The sequence below is a fragment of the Hibiscus syriacus genome, unplaced genomic scaffold (genome assembly GCF_006381635.1).
Source record: "Hibiscus syriacus cultivar Baekdansim isolate YM2019G1 unplaced genomic scaffold, ASM638163v2 tig00000778_pilon, whole genome shotgun sequence".
Classification (NCBI taxonomy): domain Eukaryota; kingdom Viridiplantae; phylum Streptophyta; class Magnoliopsida; order Malvales; family Malvaceae; genus Hibiscus; species Hibiscus syriacus.
The window spans coordinates 150,398-175,896 of NW_024061825.1; the positions used below are offsets into that span (position 1 = coordinate 150,398).

The 25,499-nt window shown below is 37.3% G+C and overlaps 2 pseudogenes; both read right to left on the reverse strand.

Annotated features, from left to right (window-relative positions):
• Nucleotides 1-828: 828 nt before the first annotated feature.
• Nucleotides 829-19,538, reverse strand: LOC120218453 (annotated as a pseudogene).
• On the reverse strand, nucleotides 19,449-25,499 carry LOC120113562 (annotated as a pseudogene).

Below are 25,499 nucleotides of genomic sequence, written 5' to 3' on the forward strand. Positions count from 1 at the left end.
TTACTATGTCCATAAATAAAGAGAGAGAATGTAACATTTTTGTATTCACCAGTGGCAGAATCCATTAACACTACACTTTCTCTTGATTAGAGGCAAGGCTATGAAGTGAATTCAAACTAGCAATGCATAAGGATCCCATTGACCGTTAAAATTGTGTAAAAAGAGTAAAACTAAACATACAAAACGACAGGAATCATATCCTCTCATTGAGTCCATATCATTCTCTCCCCATAATCTAGTCCACAAACTAAAGTAACCCCGCAAAACACTAAAGCAAAGGCCGGACAGACTCAAAGCATGGATTGAAGCAGCATGAGTGTGGTGCTTAAGATCTTATCTGACAGCCTCTGGAGCAGAATTGCAGTAAGGTGTGTGCAAGCAAACTAACTTGGTGCAAGTCAAACAGAGAGCAACAAGACCAACTCCCACAGCAAGCCCGCAGCTGCTTTTTCGCATATCTGTTCGTGCGGAAGTTTAGGATTTTGTTTGTTATGGATTGAGTTAGCTGTGATATTCGGATTCTGGCTTGTTTTGTGTTGATTTCAGGCTACGTTCAGGTGTTAAGGCTGGTCAGTCATTTTTGTGACTGTTGTTGTAGCTTATAAGGTTTTAGCTGTGTTAGCGTTGTCGTGTAGGGTTTTCTCGGTTGTTTTTGGTTGTTTGCTTATGTTGGGGGTGGCGACCTGGTTGTATTCTTATGTTTTTTCTGATTAATGAAATCTTAAGGCACTCTTTTCCTCCTTCCGCTGATTAAGGAGCTTTTTACAAGATCCTTTAATCAAGAAGGAGGTTTTTAACGAGGCCTGCAATTCTTATAAAAAAAAACATTTATTTAAAGTGCTCGAATAGCAATACCTTAAATGCATCAGGGAGAACCTCAGCAACAACCATCCAAATCATACATCCAGCAGCAAAACCAGTACAAAAGGGCAGGAATTTATTAAATGCATTGGCACATATAAAAAAAGGAACCGCAACAATTGGCTGGCAAAAAAGTTGAGAAGAACAAAAGTAATATTGATTTACCCTCACATGACCTTAATAGTTTACTTTTATCCTTCCTTTTTCCCATTTTAACAGATGAAACAAAGTAGAAACTCAATATAGTAATATAAATCACACTTGAAAGTTTGTAAGATTTCTCAAAAACCCTATAAATCAAGTTGGTGCCTACAAATTGTCTGTTGACAATCATCTGTCATTGAAGCTATTTTTCCTGGTCTTTAATTTTAACTAACTTTTCTACTTCACCATTTCTTCTTTTACTATTCTTTTTAAACCTGATCTTGGAAGTTCCGGTTTCATTGGATACAGATAGATGTGCTCAACGACTGACAAACAGAACTACATGCTTAGATACCTGAGGTAAGGATGTAATTATACTCCATAGCATTGCTTTCTGTGGGGAAACACCCCTTGATGCAAGAACCGTGCTCACAGCCAATCCCTCTGGTATGTTATGTACAGCTATGGCCAAAGTTACCAAAAGACCTTGAGTATAACCTTTTGAGCCGGCAAAGGAAACTCCAACACTAGAGCCCTCTCCAAATGAATGCAGCGTTATAATTCCAACGACTAGAACAACTTTAGTTTCATCAGCTCCTTTTATATCCAGCATACTTCCCCATATTGTTCAAGAAACTGAAACCCAAAAAAAGATGGGAAATATATAAGATGTTAATATCACCTACAAATGCAGCCATACCAAAAAATTATAAGTTCAAAAGACAGCATTGTGGATGCCATGCAATGTCGGCGGTCTGAAACTCTCTGCAGAAGTAATAATGATCCTTCATGATAAGCATTGAAGGTCTGAAACAGAAACTGAATCTGTGGATGATATCTTCAACACATGGATTGAAAGTGGGGTAAAAACAGTGGTCCTTTATGAGAGCCTAGTTATATGATAATTCTAAAATGGTGATTGATCAAACCTAACAACTGACATTATGAACAGTGATCACCTTCTTACAAAGCAAAATAAGAATGCCACCAGCTAAAATCCCAATCACAACCCAACTTCCAGCACCATGTTCCTGACCTTCCTGTATGAGATACAAAACTTGCAGCCAACATGACACCAGCAGCCATTCCATTGCATACCCCGGCCCAGTGAGGATCAAGCTCCACAAAGAAAAAAGGAACTGCACCTAAACCAGCTGCTGCAGTCATTGCCGATGTAAAAAGTGCATCTGTGGACACAGAAACTCAGCTGTGGCTGCCCTTCCTTTCACCCATTACTTTGTTGTCATCCTCAAAACTTATGACCTCCTCCGTACCGATGCCATCGATAACACTGTTACCTACATTATTGAGGGGAGCTCTTATCCTTTTTGAAGTTCTGTTTCGACCATCTGCTGTAATGCATTCAAGGAAGACAAGGATGAAAAATAAAGAGAGAAGTAGTTATTTGACTCTAAACAGCATTGTTTTTATTTTTCCAGCAAATCTATCACCAACAATGAAAGTTTCTAATCACATAGAATCCCCCCCTGGTGAAGGCAATCCTGCAGTATGTCTGGAAAAGCACCTGCGAAATATAAGCTGGAATTAAAATGAAAAACTTCATGAAAATCGAAGTTTTGTCAAGCAAATGACTCAAATATGACCTGGAAGGGTCATTGAGTACATCACAATGAAATGATGGGTAATGAACATGTACCCGTTTTTATCCGGGTCTTTTCTATTTTAATTCATTACTATTATCATTTTATATTTGATTCACATTTTTTTAATATTAATGAGGAGGGAATATTCTTTAACTGATAAGAAATATTCGAGTTAGCTTTCCCGACGGAGGATTGCTAATTTTGATATTTATTTTCGAGTTAAAGATTTTTCTCTAATTATTTAATTCAAAGCAAATTAATCAATACTCGATAAATAGATCATATTTTAATTTTATATTCGATTTGTAATTTCTACCATTACGACAATGTGTAAGCGACACAGTACCAGTTTTTGGGCGTTGTGGGGTGTTAATCATTCCCTACACGTAACCGATTCCCGAATCCATTTAATCAAATCTTTGGTGACGCATACCAAATTTTGTCTTATAAAATAATTTTTTTTAAATTGTTTTAAAAGACGTTTTTAGGTATTCGACCTACCTAACCTAAAGGTCGATGGCGACTCTATTCAATTTATTCCAAATTAATTCCAAATTCCCCAATTTTTCCAAATTAAAGTCATAATTATTTTTAAAATAATATTTAATTGTTTTACAAAAAAATGATTATGACAGCTTGGCGACTCTGCTGGGGACTTTTTTAGAGAGTCAAGCTGTAGGTCGCTTACACATGGTCGTTATGGTGGAAATTAAGTTCGAATCTTTAGTAAAACTATGATCTATGTATTGAATTTTTATTTATTATTTTATCTCTTTATTTTTATATACTAACATTTTAATTGTTTTCATTTTTTTCAGATATTTCTTAGTTCTCGTTGAGTGTTATTTTTTTATTTTCCCTGTTTTTGAGTCAAAGGTTTGTTTGTTTCTCCTCACACACATCACTTTCATTAGCATAACATGAGCTCTAGACATGAGCTTCGATCCAAATTAGTTAGGGTGATTGCTTTACTCTCGTAAGAATTTATTCTTCGTATGAGTTTTAGCAAATAACCCATGGGATACATACCTTATACCTTCGTAGGAATTTATTCCTCGTATGGGTATAAAGCAGTGAATCCCCTCGAATTGAACTCGGTCCGTTTGAAACCTGTAATGGGTGAGGATTGAGGGTTTGGTAGCCCAAGGGAGCACCGACATCAAGGACAATTCGAGTTCCTTTTTCCTGATAAGAGCCGAAACCATGCATATAATGAACCATAGAACGGTCACACTAGGTAGAGTCATACTGAACCTCTGTCCGTCAATAGGTACCTAAAATAGGCGTACACAATGGAGAAACCTACTCTAACCTTTTTATTTTTATTTTATTTATTTATTTTTGAGTGTGTAGAATAGATTTATTCTTTTAAAGCATGTGAAATAGAATTTAGGTGCAGTTAGAATTTAATTAAATAAATTTAGGAGGGTAGAAAGCATGTTTGGGTAGGACCCTTTTTGAGGAATATTATTTGGGTAGATAATACATAAATGGAGGAGATTTATTTCCCGTTTTACATATCTTTTTATGCTAAATTTATACAATTATTTTGATTAACTGTTTTGTTTGTTTTGTTTGTTTTTTTATTCATACTGCATAGACATATCATTAGAAAAGGCGATTGATCTGTGAGTATCGATAAAGTGGAAAGACTTTCACGATGGAAAGGAGTTTCCTAAACAAAGAGGTGAATCCAGCAGATGTAAGGAATTGGTCCGAAGCCAAGCAGAAAGAGCAGGGAGATAGTCTATCAGGGGACTACGTGTCGGATCTGTCTGATTATACACCAGCTTCTTTAAAACAGAATGAGCTTCAGGGATTGAAAACAATTTGGGAAAGTTGGAATCTTATTGAGAGGCAAGCTTTTCAGCAGACTTATGGGGATATATTTCATCTGATATACGTGAAGGTAGACCCGGTTCTCATACGAAGCATAATACAGTTTTGGAATACGGCCTATAGTTGTTTCACATTTAACCGAGAGGACATGACTCCAACCCTCGAGGAATATCACTTTCTGTTGAATTTTTCAAGCGTTAAAATAGACAAAGTTTACTCCCGATCGATAAAAGGGCCTTCTCTTAAGTCAAAGCTTGCAAAGATCTCGGGCACGTGCGACAAATGGGTAATTGATCGCTTGCAACGAAAGGGAGAAAGTGAGGGAGTACCGTGGTCTCACTTACAAAAGATAGCTGAAGCACACGTAGATGAAAACGTGCGTAGAGATGTATTTGCTTTGGGTATATATGGTTTGGTAATCTTTCCAAAATGTTTGGGGCTGATCGAGCTAGCAGTAGTCGATTTGGTTGAGAAGTTAGGAAGAGAGGTGAATCCAGTCCATGCAATTCTTGCTGAAACTTTCCGATCTTTGAATATATGTAGAAGGTTGGGGGGAGGTCGTTTTATGGGTTGTGCTCAATTGCTTACTGTGTGGATCAGAAGCCATTTCTGGAAGGAAGAAAAAGTCAACTATAATCGTTTTTTGAAAGATTATTCTCCTGTTGCTGAGTACCTTACGAAGGAGTGGCCTGAAGTATCTCAGAAAGATCAATGGATTGATTTCTTCCGGAATCTACAAAGTCAAAACATAGCATGGCGAACACCGTGGCTGATGCATACACAAATCTTGTTCAAGTGTGGAGATTTGGACTGGATTATATTACTGGGACTGTGGGGAGGAGTGGGATACGCTCCTTTGTTGATATTGAGACAGTACGGTGCCCGACAGTTTGTTCCCGTGACTCACGGGTTGACTTGTGCTGAATTTGATTATAAAGAAGGCAATTATAGAAAGAAAATCAAAGATGTGGCTGATTCTTGGAGGATGACTTTTAGGACTAAAGTAATTGGAGCGGATGTTATCTTGACGCCTGATTATGAAGCCTGGAGAATCAGGAGGGTAAATGATAAAATACCTTTAACATCTGGAGAGGGATCAAGGTCGATAGAAGAACAAATCAGAAATATCCCTTCGAATTTGGAAATCCAAAGAATTGAGTTTGAAATGGAAAAGGCTAAAGATTCCAAGAAAATAGAAGAGATGGAGAGAGAAAACTTCATGTTGACTATCGAGGCTGATTTTCATGCCAGACAATTTATAATGATGAGAGAACGGAAAGAGGAGGGGGAAGCCGATTTAGAAGACTTAAAAAAGGATTATCAAAGGGTGCAGCAAATGAGAAAGAGACTTGGATCCAGAGAATTAGCGGCTGTAAGACGGCGAATCAAAAGTCTAGAAATTGAGAACAAGTGTCAGATCAAGAAGATAGAAGCTGGAAAAGCAAAAGTATGCGAGCTAGAGGCCGATAAAAAGGAATTGATCAAGCAGTATAAAGCTGAGGCTCGTAGAGCTCAAAAACTCCATGAAGAAAAAGAAGTCAGCCTGAAGGAATTAGAAGAAGAAAAAAATCAAGTCCAGGGGTTAAAAACTGAGATGAACAGTATATTTGAGGACAAAGATCGAAGAATTTTAGAGCTCGAAGAAGAAAGAAAGTGAAAGAAAGAAGAGATGTGGTCTGAGAGACAGGGATGGAATCGAATCCTCGATAGAAAGCAGGCAGAGATTAGATCGTGGATGCATAGATTCTCTACAAAAAGTCAGCAAGTAGATGAGCTCACGGGAGAAATGGGAGAATTACAGATGAGATTCGAACAAGAGATGAACCAATCTCGAGCTATGAATGATGAGCTCAAAAGTCATGTATCGAACCTTGAGCAATCCCTTCTGCAAGTGCAAGTTCCTCCCGCTTCAATAGACCTAAGAGTTGCTCTCGAAGAAAACAAATCTTTCCAGAAGGAAATCAGAGAATTGAAAGGTGAACTCCAGAAATGTCAAATTCATATTACCAATCTAGAAAAAGAAATCAAACGCATCAATAAGGGATGGAAAAATACATATGAGCATTATCGATCCTTGGTAGAAGAACGCGAGCGCATGATGGGGGAAGCTATTGTTCAAATGGGTGAAGTGGCTCGGTACATGAACGAATTAGCCAATAGAGTGGAGATCATCCAACTGCGCACAAATCCGGTTTCTGAATATACAAGGGAGATCATCGCTATTATGAATGAAATTGTAGAGCTGAGTCTGAGGGCTAGGCCTTATATGTAATAGAACTCCTTTGTAATGAGTGAAACTTTTTATCCAATGAAAGTATTTCCGAATGGTTACTGCTTGGGTCAACGCCTTTTATTTGCATTTCACACTTGCATCATTCATTATGCATAAGTAAATTCATCATTTATAATGCATCACCAATAAAATGCATCATTTATAGCACATTACCAATAATATGCATTCGAATTTAAAAAGAACAATAAAATTAATTTCCGAAGGGTTATGTGACAGACGATTCTGGCAAGTAAAAACTCCAATCCTTATCACACGCGAAGTAGAGCCATGGACGCCAAGCTTGATCAATTAAAGAAAGAAATGCAAGAAGATTTACTAAGAATACAACAAGAATGGCAGGCGAAGATGGAGCAGTCACAAAAGTCAATTATAGATCAAATCCTGCAAAGCCAGACTAATATGATGAAGGAGATGATGACCAAGATGTCTGGGTTACGTACTGAAACAGTTAAAGAACCAAGCACTGCCCCTGTTGAAGTTTCTAGGCAGGAGTCTACCCCGAAACTAGTTATCTCACCTGAAAAGCTAGTTGAGCATCCTGCAGGGTCTTCAGCAATAAAGGTTCAAATGGCCACGACTAACCCTCAAAACAATCCTTATGAGTATATTGATGTAGACCCTGAGGAAATGGAGAAACCTAAAACGGAAGTACCAGAGCATTTAAAGGACTGGTGCAAAGGTTTTTTTAAAGAGATAGGAAAACAGGTTTCTCAAGACGGAATGAATGCAAAGGAATTGAGTCTCGTGCCAGACCTAGTATTACCAACAAAGTTCAAAATGCCGGAATTTGAAAAGTATGATGGAAAAACTTGTCATGTTGCTCACTTGACAATGTTTTGTCGAAGAATGACAGGATTTATGAAGGATGATAGGCTATTAATTCACTGTTTCCAGGCCAGCTTGACGGGGTCAGCTGTCAGATGGTATAACCAATTAACCCGAGCTAAAATAGGGTCTTGGAAGGATTTGGCCAATGCGTTTAAAGAACAATATCAACACGTTACCGACATGATGCCTGATCGTGTTACTCTCCAAAATATGGAGATGAAGCATAATGAGACCTTTCGACAATACGCTCAGCGCTGGAGGGATATTGCTGCTCAAGTGCACCCACCACTTATTGAGAGGGAGTTTATAACCATGTTTATAGATACGTTAAAATCTCCTTATATTGATCATATGTTAGGATTGGCAACTAAGAGCTTCTCTGATATCGTGATGTGCGGAGAGATGATCGAGAGAGCATTAAAGAAGGGGCAGATTGTCGGCAACCAAACTCCTACAAAGAAACCCTATGTGAAGAAGAAAGAAGGAGAGGTGAATAATGTAAATTTCTCTGTGAGTAAGCCGAAGATGGGAAATTCTTCTTCATCCCAAGGAGAGACTAAGCGCGAGCATAACAATGAAAGGATGACGTTCACTCCCATACCAATGACTTACAGTGAGCTCTTCCATGGATTAGTCCAAGCTCACGTAGTGTCACCAAAATTCATTGATCCAATTAAACCACCTTATCCAAAATGGTTCAACGAAAATGAGACATGCGAATATCATGCAAATCTCAGAGGACATAACATTGAAAAGTGTCTCGCTTTCAAAAGAGTGGTTGAAGATCTGATCAAGAGAAAGGTGGTGTCCTTTAATGATTCTGAAGCACCCTGTGTTGCTGCAAACCCGCTTCCAAATCATCAGAATCAGGGAGTGAACGCTATTGAGAAAAATCAGAGAATTAAAAGGAGAATTGAAGAAGTAAGAACTCCACTGAAGTGGGTATATGCTCAAATAAAGGAGAGAGGGTTCTTGAGCCCTAGAAATGAATGCTCAACGGAAAAGACAAAGAACTTTTGTGAATACCATGGTGAAAATGGTCATCAAATTCAGGACTGTCAAGAATTCAGGCAAATAGTCCAAGAATTAATGAACAAGCAGGAGTTGCAGTTCTATGAAGAAAGAATGAGTGAGAATGAAAGATATATCTGCGCTTCTGAAGAAAATTCAAGGGAAGCTGAAAAGAATTTAAAAAAGCATGTCCTGGTCATATCGAAACCAAATTACGAGGCCAGCAGTGGAAGTATAACATCTAGGGTGGTGATCAAAACCCCTGCGCCTTTTGCCTACAAGAGTAACAAGAGTGTTCCCTGGGACTATACATGCCAAATTAATACTCCTGAGAGTAAGGAGAAAGAGGTTGCTGAAGTTGGATTTTTCACCAGGAGTGGAAGATGCTATGCTCCTGGAAAGGCTGATAAAGCAAGAGATGTGGTTATTAAAGATCCTGATGATAAATTGAATGAGCCTGTTAAGATTGAGGAGGCTCAGGAATTTTTAAAGTTTCTGAAACACAGCGAGTATAACATTGTGGAACAGCTTCATAAGACCCCATCACGGATTTCAATGTTATCTCTACTGTTGCATTCGGAAGTACATCGAAATACTCTGATCAAAGTGCTGAATGAAACTTTTGTAGGGAATAATATACCAGTGGTACGTGTGGACATTATGGTAAACCATATTAATGCAGATAATTTCATTTATTTTTATGATGATGAAATACCTGAAGAAGGAAAAGGCAGGGGCAAGGCTTTACACATTACGGCTCATTGCAAAGGAGTCATCGTCTCAGGGGTGTTAATTGACAATGGATCGGCCTTGAATGTTATGCCATTCGCCACTCTAAATAGACTTCCTGTGGATGTATCACAAATGAGGGTTTGTGGCAATGCTGTAAGGGCATTTGATGGGACAAAACGCAAGATAATGGGGAAGATGATTATCCCTCTCAGAATTGGCCCTACAACATTTGAAGTAGATTTTGTTGTCATGGATATTCATCCGAGTTATAGTTGCTTGCTAGGGAGACCCTGGATTCACATGGCTGGGGCAGTTCCTTCCTCCCTTCACCAAAAGCTCCGATTCATTGTTGATGGGACTCTGGTGACCATCAAAGCGGAAGAAGACATCATTGCCTCTATCACTACAGATGCACCATATATAGGGGTAGATGAAAATGCACTAGAGTCCTCTTTCCAGTCCTTGGAATTTGTTAATGCTACTTTTATCTCTGAAGGCAAAAGAATTCCCATTCCTCATCTTTCAAAAAATACAAAGATGCAATTAAAGGAGACATTAGCTAGAGGAGCAAAGGTAGGGAAAGGCTTGGGAAAGAAACTGCAAGGCATCACTGAAGGGCCGGCTCCAGTTCCTAAAAGAAATTATTTTGGTCTCGGATACAAACCAACGTACCATGATAAAGTCAAAGATGCACAAAAGCTTAAGGAAAGGAGGAGGGCAAGAGTAAAGGGAGAAGACCTTGTTTGGGGACCCATGGTCATTCCGCCTCTCTCCAAATCTTTTGTGTCTGGAGGATTTGTGATTGACACAGTGAAACAGTCATGGGATAGTGAAGATATAAAATTTGTTGAAGATTTATTGGGAAGCCTGAGCATCAACGCTATCACAGATGTTTCTACTGGAGAATGCTCATTGGCATCAATCCATCCGTGTCCTCCTGGCTATGTTTTGAACAATTACACTGTTGAAGAACTCCCTGTGTTCTATAAGCACTCTTCAAAGTAATGCATAATAACAAATCTGTCTCCTTTTGACCCAAATATAATAGGGCTTTTGTAAAAGATAAATTGTTATTTGTCATTGCTTTAATGAAACGGTGTTCTCTTTTCATTCTAATCTTAGCAAGTATTTTATTCATTTCTTGAATATTCTTTATTCTTTATTGATAATTATTCTCTTGATAAATATTAGATAAAATTTTTGTCCCCAGCAAATATACTCCTTTTTGATTCGCAGGTCTTCAGATATCAACTGTTCGAGTAATGATACTTTTGAACCACAAATTGATTTTGAAAATGACATGTGTCTCGAAGAATCTGAGGGTTATAAAGATGAAGAGGAATGTGAGTTAAACTCTGAGCTTGTTAGAATGATGGAGCAAGAAGATAGACAAATATTCCCCACAAAGAGACAATTGAAACAATAAATTTGGGAACAGAAGAGGATATAAAGGAGGTTAAAATTGGCACTTCACTCTCACAAAAAATAAGAGATGGTCTTATAAGCATTCTTCGGGAATATAAAGATGTGTTTGCTTGGTCTTATTAAGATATGCCGGGGTTGGAGACTGACATTGTGATGCACAAGCTACCAATAAAGCCAGAATGCAAGCCTGTTCAGCAAAAACTTCGAAGGATGAGACCGGATATGCTATTAAAAATCAAGGAAGAAGTGAAGAAACAATTCGATGCTGGATTTTTACAAGTGGTTAAATACCCTGAATGGGTAGCAAACATAGTGCCGGTTCCAAAGAAAGATGGCAAAGTTCGGATGTGTGTTGACTATCGGGATCTCAATCGAGCGAGCCCCAAAGATAATTTTCCACTCCCACACATCGATACTTTGGTTGACAATACGGCTGGTCATGCTCTTTTCTCTTTCATGGATGGTTTCTCAATTTACAATCAAATTAAGATGGACCCAGAAGACATGGAAAAGACAACTTTTGTGACAATGTGGGGTACATTTTGTTACAAGGTGATGCCCTTCGGACTTAAGAACGCCGGGGCAACATATCAAAGAGCAATGGTTACGTTGTTCCACGATATGATGCACAAGGAGATAGAAGTGTACATGGATGATATGATTGCTAAATCACAAACCGAATAAGAACATGTAAAAGTCTTAAGGAAGCTGTTTTTAAGATTAAGAAAATACCAGCTCAAGCTTAACCCAACCAAGTGCACATTTGGAGCTACTTCAGGGAAGTTATTGGGATTTGTAGTCAGTGAGAATGGGATAGAAATAGATCCTGATAAAGTCAAAGCAATTTTGGAATTACCTCCCCCTAGAACGCAAAAAGAAGTACGAGGTTTTCTGGGGAGGTTAAATTATATTGCCAGATTCATCTCTCAATTGACTGAGAAATGTGATCCAATATTCCGATTACTGAGAAAGCGAAACCCAGGAGAATGGGATGATAGTTGCCAAGAATGCTTCGATAGAATTAAGGGTTACTTAATTAATGCTCCTGTCTTGATGCCACCAATCCCAAACAAACCATTGATTTTATATTTGACTGTCTTTGAGAAGTCAATGGGATGTGTGTTGGCCCAACATGGCGAAACTGGAAGAAGAGAACGAGCTATTTACTATCTCAGTAAGAAATTCACTGACTGTGAGACTCGATACTCCTCTATCGAAAAGTTGTGTTGTGCTTTAGTATGGACTACTAAGAGGCTGAGACAGTATTTGTTGTATCATACTACCTGGTTGATATTAAGACTGGATCCGTTAAAGTACCTGATGGAATCAACAGCTCTAACTGGAAGGATGGCGAGATGGCAAATGTTGTTGTCCGAATTTGATATAGTCTACATGAACCAGAAATCAGTTAAAGGGAGCGCTATTGCAGATTTCCTGGCAAGCAGAGCATTAGAAGACTATGAGCCAGTAAAATTTGATTTTCCGAATGAGGACTTGATGAGTATATTTGTTACGGAAGAAGATACTCCGAAAAATGAAGCATGGAAAATGAACTTCGATGGCGCTTCTAATGCTGTGGGACATGGAATTGGGGCAATACTAGTTTCACCTGAGGGAGATCATTATCCTTTTACTAGTAGGCTCGCCTTTGAATGCACTAACAATATGGCAGAGTATGAAGCATGTATCTTGGGTATTCAAGCTGCAATTGAGCGCAAAGTTAAAAGCCTAGAAGTATTCGGCGATTCTGCTCTGGTTATTTATCAGATTCGCGGGGAATGGATGACTCGAGACTCCAAGTTGATAGAATACAAGAACTTGGTGATGGAGTTGATCAAAGAGTTTGAAGAAATTTCTTTTACTTATCTTCCTCGTGAAGAAAATCAAATGGCAGATGCCTTGGCTACGTTGGCAGCTATGTTTAAGGCCGATGATCAATCTCGAATGATGCCTATTCGGATGAGTATAAGAGAAATGCCAGCTCATTGTTGCAACATAGAGGAAGAAGAGGATGATAGTCTCCCATGGTATTAAGATATTCTCCAGTATGTGAAGTATCGGGCTTACCCAGCGGAGGCAACTGAGAATGATAAACGGACCTTAAGAAGATTAGCAATGGGGTATGTCCTTGATGGAGATATATTGTATAAAAAGGGCAAGGATCAGGTGCTTTTAAGATGTGTGGATAGAATTGAGGCCAAGAAAATACTTGAGGAAGTCCATGAAGGAGTTTGTGGAACACATGCTAATGGATTCACAATGGTTAGAAAAATCATGAGGTTTGGGTACTATTGGTCCACTATGGAAGGAGATTGTATCAGATTTGCTCGAAGATGTCATAAATGCCAGATTCATGATAACCAAATACATGTTCCTCCTTCACCACTCCATGTAATGAACGCACCTTGGCCATTTTCAATGTGGGGTATCGATGTCATTGGGGCAATTTCACCGAAGGCCTCAAATGGACATCGTTTTATTTTAGTGGCTATAGACTTCTTCACCAAATGGGTTGAAGCTGCCTCTTATGCTAATGTCACAAAAGGAGCAGTGTGAAGATTTCTAAAAAGAGAAATCATTTGTAGATATGGAACACCTGAAAGGATCATCACAGATAATGCATTGAATTTGAACAACGATTTAATGAAGGAAGTTTGCACAAAGTTAAAGATCAAACATCACAATTCGGCTCCTTATCGCCCAAAAATGAATGGGGCAGTAGAGGCCGTGAATAAAAACATCAAGAAGATCATCACAAAAGTAACTGAAACATATAGAGACTGGCATGAGAAATTACCTTTTGCGTTGCTTGCTTATCGCACGTCCGTTCGTACATCTACTGGGGCAACACCATTCTCTTTGGTATATGGGATGGAAGCAGTTTTACCTGTTGAGGTGGAAATACCTTCTTTGAGAGTATTGATGGAGTTGAAACTGGACGAGGCTGATTGGGTACAAAGTAGGTTTGATCAATTAAATTTGATTGAGGAGAAAAGGCTGAGAGCTATCTGCCATGGACAAATGTACCAGAAAAGGATGATACAAGCATATGACAAGAAAGTCAGACCTCGAGAATTTCGTGAAGGCGATATGGTGCTAAAAAAGATCCTACCTATGCAAAAAGACTTTCGAGGGAAGTGGATGCCGAACTGGGAAGGTCCCTATGTTGTAAAAAAGGCATTCTCAGGAGGAGCTTTGGTTCTAACAGAAATGGATGGAGAAGATTTGCCTAATCCCATGAATTCCGATTCGGTCAAACGATATTACACTTAAAAAAAAGGAAAAAATGAAAAAATGATGGAAAAATGAAAAAAAGAAAAAAATAAATAAAGGAGGGTTCAAGATGAAAACCCAAAATGGGCGTCTTGAAATCAAAGGAGGATTCGAGTTGAAAATCCGTAATGGACGGCTCGAATAGCCATAAGTTGAAATGGCGGATTCCCTCGGAAGCCTGACAGTTCAGGGAAAGACTCTCATGCTCACACATCTTTTGTACGATCTGAATCTTTGAAACACATGTCAACTTTCAAAAAAAAGATTTGGGGTGAAGAAGTAAAAGGATTCAGCATTTGATATTCACTATATTTGTCCTTTGATCTTCCTTTGTACTTACTTGTTTATTGTCCCCAAAAGATTATAATTTCTCATTGCCTCTTTTCCATGAAACTTGTCAAATTTGATTCATTGTCCTTGTATATATTCACCAAATTATTGATTATTATGCCTTACTCTGAAAAGTGTCAGAGTATGGGGATTTTGAAACAGGTGTTCGCCAGAGAGCACATACAAAGACACGCTCCCATCAATCATTAAACAAATCATTGAAAAAAAGGGTTTAAATCAAAGAAATCAGTTTCAACATAATCATACTTTTCCCAAGCAAAGAAGTCCCAATTTAAAGGCATGCTACAAGGAGAGGCCATTCTGAGTGAATTTTCTCTGAAAAATCAATCAATGACCAAAGAATCAAAGAGGCAAGATAAACTCTCTCGGGGTAGATCGGAGGGACCAAGTCAAAGAATATTTAATGAAAGGTCAAGAAAGTAACCAGACATGGATAAACGCATAAATATCGCATATTCCGATCAAAGAGCATGAGATTCCCAATGCCAGGATCGAACTGAGCATAACCCTTTAAACATGCATTTAGATCATTCTTAGAGCATATTGACAACATGAAATCATGTCATATGACCATTTTTTTAACAGGGTTTTCAAGATCTATTTCAATAGCAAAGTAATGAATCAGTTAACATCAGCTGACCAGATCTCCTCATCATGTAGGAGCAACGTCAACATTAGATAACCAGCCGTCCTCATTACGTAGGAACTATATTATCGCTATAAAATGGCCAAGAACTCTTCATCACGTATGAGCAGTGTCATCCCCTGATTAGATCTCCTCATCACGTAGGAGTCGTGTCACCCCTAGATAACCAGACATCCTCATCACGTAGGAACCGTGTTATCGCCCTTCCTAAAGATGGCCAATAACTCTTCATCACGTATGAGCAGTGTCATCCCTCGACCAGATTTCCTCATCACGTAGGAACCGTGTCACCCTTAGACGACCCGAACTCTTCATCACGTATGAGCAGTGTCGTCCCCAACAACTAACATTATCCAATTTTTATGCAGAAAGGGAGAGAACCAGACAAAAACGTGTTGTCTTGTTATCTTTGCCCTATTCTTGTTAACACAAGAATGTGTAAAGAGGGGCAGCTGTAGACACCCGTTTTTATCCGAGTCTTTTCTATTTTAATTCATTACTATTATTATTTTAATTATTATTTATTATTATTATTATTATTATTAATACAAATGGACATATTTTGTAGGCTCAATTTGAAGCCATTGCAAGTGACCTAGCACTCAACCTGACCCGTCCTGGACAAACCACCAACCCAGCTGATGCTCATGCCCTGCTCCACAGCACCCCACGCCAACACCACACCTCACCCATGCCCTGCTACATTTACTGCAACATGTCAGCTCCCTTAAATCATGGCACCAAACACATCAACAAGAAGCAACATCAAATTTATATTAGTATTTGTAATGGGTTATAAAAACCCAAAGAAATCAGTGTAGAGGGAAGGAGGGATTATCAGAAAAAAAACATAAACATTTTTCATCAAAAATGGAGGCAATGTCTTTTTAACAGCAAATCAAAAAATTGAAATCTTCAAGTAAATCAAGAGGTATTCAGTTCCTTATTTTCGGTTTTTTTTACTAGATTCTTAGAATGTAACTAGAAAGGAGTTTATTGTTTAATCTAGTTCTTAGTTTCATGTGATTCTGATGCTTTTATAAAGTAAATAAGTTAGGGATCGAAGTTTACCTGGCTGTGGGGTTCGTCGGAGAAATAGGGTTGCCAAGGAGAGGGTAGAGATCGAGCTAGTTTTGTTTAGGTGGCAGCGCCACCGTGTGTGGTGGCCTGCCTTACGGCTTGGACCTCTCGACCAAGGGAGAGACAGGGGATTAGGCTTGGTTTTCGTTTTGTGTCGGTTGGCGTTGGGTTTTAGGGCGTCGATGGTAGCTAGTCGAGGGGAATGGCCACCCGTGCGTGATGGCCTGAGCGTCGGGCTCCGGTTCTTCGGGGTCAGCCACCATGGGTGCACGAACAAGAGAGGAAGGGAGGCTGGGGATTTAGTAGTTTCAGGCAAATGAAGAAAATGAGAGGAAATAGTTTAGGTTAAATAAAAATGGGTTAAATACCTTTTAAAGTCTTGAGTTCTTGTTTCCTTGTGTTAGAGCCAACTATTATTAATGAAGTTCTGACTTTTCCTTTTCATTTTACCTATATTATGTTTTAGTCTTTTTGCTTGTTTATTTATATTTTGTGTTGTTTATATATTTGGTGCATGATTTTAATAATTTTTGTTTTAGTCCTAAATATTATTTGTGGATTTATTACCATCCCAATGCTCCTGCTATATGGTATTTGTATAGGTATCATGACTCTTGCTATGTTAATTGTCAGGCATTTAAAGTTTTAATTTTCTCTATTTAGTCACATGTTTATAAAGCTTACGTAGTTTATTTTATTCTCATTATGATCTACCATGTTTATATATTTACATTTCAGTCCATGTTATAATATCCATGTATATATTATAGAATGTATGTACATATGTAATATTTTTTATTTTCTATTTGTTTCATTACCTACCCATGTTGTATCATATATCATTATATACATATGTATCTATAAATTTATTTTCTGTCCTCGTATATTCATATGTGAAAATGTATTGTAAATGTTTATTCTATTTCATTCAATATGATTTATTTTAACTTGTAAAAAATATATAGTTGTCAATATTTTTATTTATTCAAACATTTTCAAGAACAACGATTTGTAGAATGGGCGTGGAAAGCATCGCTTTATTGAAGTGGTGTAATCCGATATGACATTCGAACAAGTGTGAACTTGAAATAAAATTGATTTTATTTTGTTAATTAATTATTTTTATTTAAATAATGCGATGCATGTTACTAAATAACGATGTATTTTATGCGAAGATCGATTTTCATTTTATATTTGATTCACATTTTTTTAATATTAATGAGGAGGGAATATTCTTTAACTGATAAGAAATATTCGAGTTAGCTTTCCCGACGGAGGATTGCTAATTTTGATATTTATTTTCGAGTTAAAGATTTTTCTCTAATTATTTAATTCAAAGCAAATTAATCAATACTCGATAAATAGATCATATTTTAATTTTATATTCGATTTGTAATTTCTACCATTACGACAATGCGTAAGCGACACAGTACCAGTTTTTGGGCGTTGTGGGGTGTTAATCATTCCCTACACGTAACCGATTCCCGAATCCATTTAATCAAATCTTTGGTGACGCATACCAAATTTTGTCTTATAAAATGATTTTTTTTAAATTGTTTTAAAAGACGTTTTTAGGTATTCGACCTACCTAACCTAAAGGTCGATGGCGACTCTATTCAATTTATTCCAAATTAATTCCAAATTCCCTAATTTTTCCAAATTAAAGTCATAATTATTTTTAAAATAATATTTAATTGTTTTACAAAAAATGATTATGACAGAACCATCAAAAGTAAATATAACAAAAATCCTCACATGTGTACAGTCCAATAAATTTAAGGGTAAATTGAAAATTAGATTATCATAATGTAACCGTACATTGTTATTTGAAACAATAAACCCGAAAATCGTTATAACTCAGCAGAGGCTTCCCACGACAAAAATCCCCTAAAAGAAACCCAAAGGTAATTGACAAGATGAACATCAAAAAGGCACTAACATGAAACAAGATCCTTAAGTTTCCCAGCTCTCAAATTCAGAGACGAAACGTGTTTTAGTCTCCAATAGTCATGTAAAACAGAAAGAATGGAGGGAAGCAAATCTATGTAATTGCAATCAAGGGACAGAAATCAAAGTTTTTATTTGGTTGATGGCATAAGAAGCATAAAGGAAACTTACCCAAAATAACAGAAAGGAACGATCTTCAACGATTCTGATTTTCTCAGTGATCATACGAAGAAGAGACAATTGGGTTCCATAGCCATAGGAAGAAACACTAGCACAACATCAGCATTAAAGTAAAATAAAAGAACTTTATTTTAGATATGTCAGCACGTTGTTTTCCAGCTGCTGAAACCCCCCAGCCAGCCAACCGATCAATCCTCAAATCGTTGACGCTGAGGGACCAGTTTTCGATTGGATTGGATTGAATTTTACTTCAACAATAATAAATTTTCATCTATAATCACAAACATTCAGTTGTTCAAAATTTATATTTTTTAATTATTAAAAATTAAATATAAATATATAAATGATCTCGACTATTAAATGTTATTTTGTTGAATATTTCATCTATTAAAAGTTATAAAATAATTATATGATTATTCATATGTTCTAAACTCGTCGTTTTATGTTAAAAAATTGACGACAATATGAGTTAGACGCTAATTATGATATTACAAAATATGATCTTAGAATTTCAAACGCTACCATATCTTAATCATCATGTTAATATTTAACTCAAATAATCGTCAATCTTTTAACGAAAATGATTTTTGTAACTTTTAATAGTTAATGGCAAAACAACATCATACACTTGATGACCTATTTGTGTTTACCCTGAAAAATAATTAAAAGTAAAATGTAATTTTCCTATGTAGCTTTTTAGATTATTTTTATTAATTTTAAATATTACTGTTTCAATATTTTTTAAGATTATTCGGCCTACTCAAAGTAAAAAAGTCATTAAAATATTTTTATTTTAAAAGATAATTAATACTATTATCAAATTATTTTTATAGTTTTATATGTTTATATAAATTTTAATATAATAATAATAAAATATTAATTATTATAAAAATATACAACTCCATTATAAATAATTTATTAAAATAATCTTATAATTATAAATGTAATGTTTAACATTAACAAAGTATTTTTGTTCATCAATATTACAAAATCTAATTCCCAGGATACCACTAATTTCACGTGTTTCCTGTGACGATCAGCGAGGTGTAATAGAAGGACAATCGCCACTGACAAGATCACTTCCCGATACAATGGATGACGAAACATATGAAGTGCTACCATAAGATGGCGGCTCCGTCAGCGACTTGCCGGAATATAAATGAATCGAGTCCGATGGCGGATCAATTTGAGGCATCATTTTGAGTACGTACTCTAGCTGCCTCACCACATCCAACATGGATGGTCGCTTCTCCGGATTGTCGTCGCTGCAACTCAGGGCTAAACCAACCCATCTCTCCATACATTCCGATGAATACCAACCCATCCTACTGTCTATTATAGATAACACCGTCCCTGATTCATACGCTGTATTCACCTGAGTTTTGTAAACACTAGCTTAACATCCACAGCGACAATGCCATGCCATCTACCAAAATTGTGAATCATGCTTAAAAAATAGCGTTTGCAGCTAATGAAAGTACCTCGCGGACAATGTTTTGCCATGCCATATTGGTTGCATACCCGTCAACAGCTCCAGGAAAACAACTCCAAGGCTGTATACATCACTTTTGTCAGTCAACTTATGGGTCAGAAAGTACTCTGGATCAAGGTAACCCTGCAGCCAACAACAACCCACTCAACTATACCTCGGTCATGCAGTGTTAATGGCCACAATATATTCACCGAGTCTTACTCTTACATGCTAAAATATAGCTAAACTCACCGGTGTTCCCTTCACAACGGTGGAAACGTGATTTGGCACTTCCCCTTCTCCTTCAGGGTCTGGAGCTAACCGCGAGAGACCGAAATCAGAAACTTTTGCATTAAGGTTGGAGTCCAGAAGAATGTTGCTGGCTTTGATATCTCGGTGGAATACTGGCGGATTTGCTTCAGTGTGGAGGTAAAGAATTCCTTTGGCTGAACCCAGTGCAATCCGTAATCTCATTCCAAAATTCAGGTTCCTTTTAGCTTTAGCTGCATGTCATGATTTACATCGATTTTATGAAACGTTACAAGCAACGAGTATTTACCAATGACCACAATGTTACCAGCCTTGTGAGCTAGCTCAAACTAAGTAAAGCAACGAGTCCTGGAAATTTCATACCAGAAAGCCAGTCTCTCAATGTGCCATTGGGCATGAACTCATACACCAACATCTGCAAATGCACCAATAACCAAAGCATATGAATTATATCTCTAACCGAGTCATCCCTTGTACCTAAAAAACGATGAATGCCCTTCATGGGCTTTTCAAAACCATTTCATAAGGACAGAACAAATGCACAAGATGCAGACCCCAGACACATAATTGACATAATGCAGGTGCTTATCGTTTAGGACCAGAAGAACAGACCTGCTCCCCTTCTTCATCACAGTATCCAATCAGATACACCAGGTTCCGGTGATGCAACCTTGACAAAAGCTTTATCTCAGTCAAAAATTCTTTTTGTCCCTGCAACGATCCCTCTTCTGCACGTTTTATGGCAACAACTGTTTTGTCGGATAAACTGCCTTTATACACTTTTCCGTATCCACCTTGTCCAACTTGAGTTGAAAAGTTGTCCGTAGCGACTACCATTTCTTTAAATGTAAAGTCTCTCACTCCTTCAATTTTCATAGAAGCCTTTGTAGCTGTAAAGTGTAATAAGAAATTTACTCTTTTTATGGCTATAATCGGAGGCTTTATATTTTGATATAAAGAATCTTACATAAGCGTCTTCTTGACATCGCACTGTGGTTTCTGGGATGTCTTCTTGTTATTAGAACTGTTACGATAACAGACATCGCAACTGCAAAGGCAACACCCCCGACTACAACTGCTACCAGTGTGCCCCTACTAATACCCTTATTTTCATTGCCAAAGTCAACTACAGCAATAACAGATCAAACAATGTCAGTAGTAAAACTCAGTTTCTCAATTACTAGTTCAACCATGTCACTGTTATAAGAAGGCATATTTCCCATCAAGTATAAAGAGAACTGCAAAATGAAATACGTACTATGTGCATAAGGTCCGAGTAGAGTGAAGTGGAGCAACTCATATGGCCCAAAGAAGTCGTTACCATGAAAATGCCATGATGCATATATGTCTCTGATTCTTCGAACTTCACCATCATCAAAAGTTGAATGGTTGACATTAGGAAAAAGTTTCAAAATCATCCTTAGACGTCTTCCTTCCCAAAAGTATGTATCAATTGACAGTTGATAGAGGCTGAAGTTCAAAGAACCAGTCAAGTACTTCTCAAAAGACTGGATAAATGGATGAAAATAAGAAAAACTGGGGCTTTTGAGACGATATCCAATTCTAAGAGGAGCAGCACAGGCACATGGAATGGGAGATGCTGGGACATATTCATAGGACATATCTACAGGGCATGATTGCTTTGGGCATCCCACTTTCGAGTTATTTAAGCTTGGACGCATTTCCCCCTCTCCGAGTTCAGATCCACAGAACAGACTTATATTCAATAAGTTCGCATTTCGGCAGACAGGATTGCCTTCAAGCCTATATAAAGCGGCTAAATTTTTAAAGAGTTCAGAAATGAAATTGAAGACAAATGCATGAAAAATGATCTGCCTATACTTTCATTACGAATGAAGCTAAGAAAAGAATGGAAATCATTCAAACATATAAGTGGAAAAAGAGAAATATGCTACCAGCCTAAGATGAAATCCATTAAATCAATGAGAATGCATGGAAAACATATAAAAGATATGCAGTAAGTGTTGTTAGTCAACTTTCCAAATCTTGAAGAATTTCTTAAGGTATAGTTTACTCAAATGTTCTCTTTACTAGTAAAACTTACGCTGATAATACATCTGATTAATATCGAATTAAAGGTTAAACCATTATATGACTGAGGTATTGCATGATACCAGCTAACTAAGTTTACCTGAGGGTAACATTCACTGGAGGATTAAGATTTCCTTCCACCCTTGATAATGAATTGTTTCTGAGATCACTGCATTTTGAATGTGCAAGTAAATGAAAGCAACTACGCTATGAGTTTGCAACAAGCATGAATATATGAGTTCTCCTCTTTCAGATCTTACAGTGTAAGTCTAGCGCTAGCGTTGAACGACATGTTCTGCCCTATGTTGGTAGGTACAGGACCTGTAAGGAAATTATTCTGAAGTGATCTGCAATAAACCAGCATTTAGATTCTACACTCTGCAAATATATCCACATTAACCGCATCATTACACAACAGGAAGTAAAGAACATTTTAATAAGCATATAGAATCTCACAGGGTCTGAAGTGAAGGAAGGTCCAAGAAACTTTCGGGAATAGATCCGTTTAGTTGGTTATCTGAAAGATCTCTGCAATAGAAGGTGACAGTAAAAATTTGACAAGATTAACTAATCATTCAGTTCAATGATACAAATAGGATGTCCAGATTCAAGCATTTTTAACAAAACAATTGCAGATGAGCAATTTACTCACATGGTTGTCATATTATCAGAAAGCTTATATGATGGTATGGTTCCACTAAGAAAATTATGGCTGAGATCCCTGCCGCATGGATACAGAAACAAGACGAGAAGTCAAGTTAGGTGGCTGCGACAAGATGGAAATCATTGCAAAAAACGACGGAAACACAAAGACCATATAACAATTTAAATGGTAACATACAGGTAGGTAAGGTTCATTATCCTGCTAAGATCAGGAACTGCTCCCTGCAAGCTGCAATTTCTAAGACTTCTGAAAGTCACCACAAGAAATGATATAGAATCAGTAATCTCGAGTGACACAATGAACAATTACCTTCGTGAGCATAAACATTGATATTATTTCACTAACTAAGAAAATGGTTCATTAGCACTCACAACTTCACTAACATGGGAAATTTCTCATAAGAAGCTGGAATATCGGATCCGTTGAAGTTGTTGTTATCTAGCTGACTGCAGAGAGGAAGAAAACAAATGACACATACATGCCTTATCAAAGTGTGCTAAATAAGAATTTGGTTAATGATTAACATTTAGTATGATAAGGAAAACGGCAAAAGGCATAACATCAATAAGTAAGTTAAACCTGGGAGATAATGGACCCACAACTAATCACATAATGAGGAAGATGGATAAAGAAAAAAAACGTACAGTATGCGCAAATCAGGCAAGTTCGAGAAGTCTGGTGGAAGATATCCAGATAAGTTATTATTATCCAAGAGCCTGCATAGAATTGAAATTCTTATCCCCAATCACTCACCAAAATCACATATATACACACACTGTACACCCTAACACACAACTATGCAAAAAAGTTAGTAGAAAAAAGTATACTTTGTATGATCTTACAAGTGAATCAAAGTGGATGCCCTAGACAGCTCGAGGGGAATTTGGCCACTGAGTGAGTTGTTGTTGAAGTGGCTGCACATTAGAAACAAGCCGATAAATATGTCAAAAAGTGTTAATCTCCTTGTTAAGTTTAAATAGCATTTAGCTTGTTGATTCACTTACAGATGTTTCACACTGCTCAAGTTAGCATATGTTTTTGGTATTTGACCAGAAATATTGTTCTGGTCTATCTGAAATCTATTCATATTTGAAAGATTGCCAAGTTCATCTGGCAAAGAACCTGATAAGTTGTTTCCATTCAAGAGTCTGCAAACATAATGGCACACAGAAAGTTAACACTAAAATTTTTTACTGGAACAACTTTCAATGAATTTCTGATCCATCTTTGAAAAATAAATTCTTTGCTGGCTCTAACTCACAGGAGTTCTAAGGTAGAGATACGTCCTATCTCCTTGGGTATACTCCCTGTCATTTCATTCCACATGAAATCTCTTGCAGAAATTAAAAGTGAAAGTGTTAGCACTAATGCAAATTATCAGGAATGGTTAACATACACTTTCTTCCGCAACTCACAGTATTTTGAGATGAGAAAGTTGGCCGAGTTCGGGCGCTAAAGTTCCAGAGAGATTCATATTTTGAAGCTGACTGCATCATTTCACACAGGGCAGTTAAAGATAACCTCGTCTACATGAGCTCAACTTTATTTTATAATGAAAAAAAATGAATAATTCTTAGATGTATGGCAAAGTAGATACAGATAATGAAACGCACAGTTCCTCAACATGCAAGTATCCATCATTTCCAGGATGATCAGAACATTCGATTCCAGTCCAGTTGGAAGTGCAGGGATCTCCTTTGTTCCAATTTTTTGAGATGGTTCAAGGGATCCAACAATTGCTTCTTCACCGCAAGCAATGCATTAACTGTGTTTCGGAAATTGAACATGTATATGCTGACTTGAAACTTGAAAGAATGCTAAGTAGTGTGATAATACAAGTTACTAATGTATTCCTCTATGCATCTGTGGCTTTAAGTTCAACACTAGTCTAATAAAAAGCAAATACAATTCATTCCTTAATCTCGTTCTTTTTCTACCATCCATTTTCCTTTCTGGAAACATTTTTTCATGTTTGCCATATAAAAAATGGGAGTATTTTGAGACCAGAACATGCTTATGCTTAGATGTAGAGTCGATAGAAATACAAATATAAATTAACCTTAAACAATAGTATTGTCCTGAATTCTGGTATAGCATACATAATCAGATAGAAGAGAAATAGGCTCGATCGATGTCAAGTAGTAACAAGGGTGAAAATACCATTATAGTTATCTCGATCTCGATGAACATATTTAGTATCATAACTAATCCAGACGAGCTAGCTTGAAAAATTGTTGGCATATACATAATTCATGGTGTGAACAACTAGTAATTTTGTAAAAGATTTGTTGAAGTTATAGGAAGAGAATGAAAAGTAACTCTGACCTTCGGAAGGATCAGTATTAGCAGAGGCGGCAGCAGCAATCAGCAGGAGACAACAACAACACAGCCCAAGGGACAATAGGCATCCCCCCTACTCGCATCATCGTCATCTTTGTGACTTTTTTGCCAGCTTCAACTTCGAAAACCCAAACTTATGTTTGCAGCAACAAAAACTAGCAATACCCAGAACTAGAAAAGAAATGAAAAAATTTCACCATCTCTTACTCTTTTCTTATAGTATCATGCTATCAGCTACGAGGGAAGTAAATGGATAACGCTGAGCTTGAAGAAAAGCAGATGAAGCCCAGGTGGTTTGCATAAAACACCAAATGAAATAATGAATGCCGATGGGGACGGAGATGGCTGTTGACTTTCCTCACAAACTCCATTGTCGTCATACTCGGTTCATCCTCTTTTCAGCAGTGAAATCATCAACAGCCGACGCTATTTAAGTTTAGATAATTATCTTGTTTAAAGAACAGTGCTTTCCTCTTAACTGCTCAATC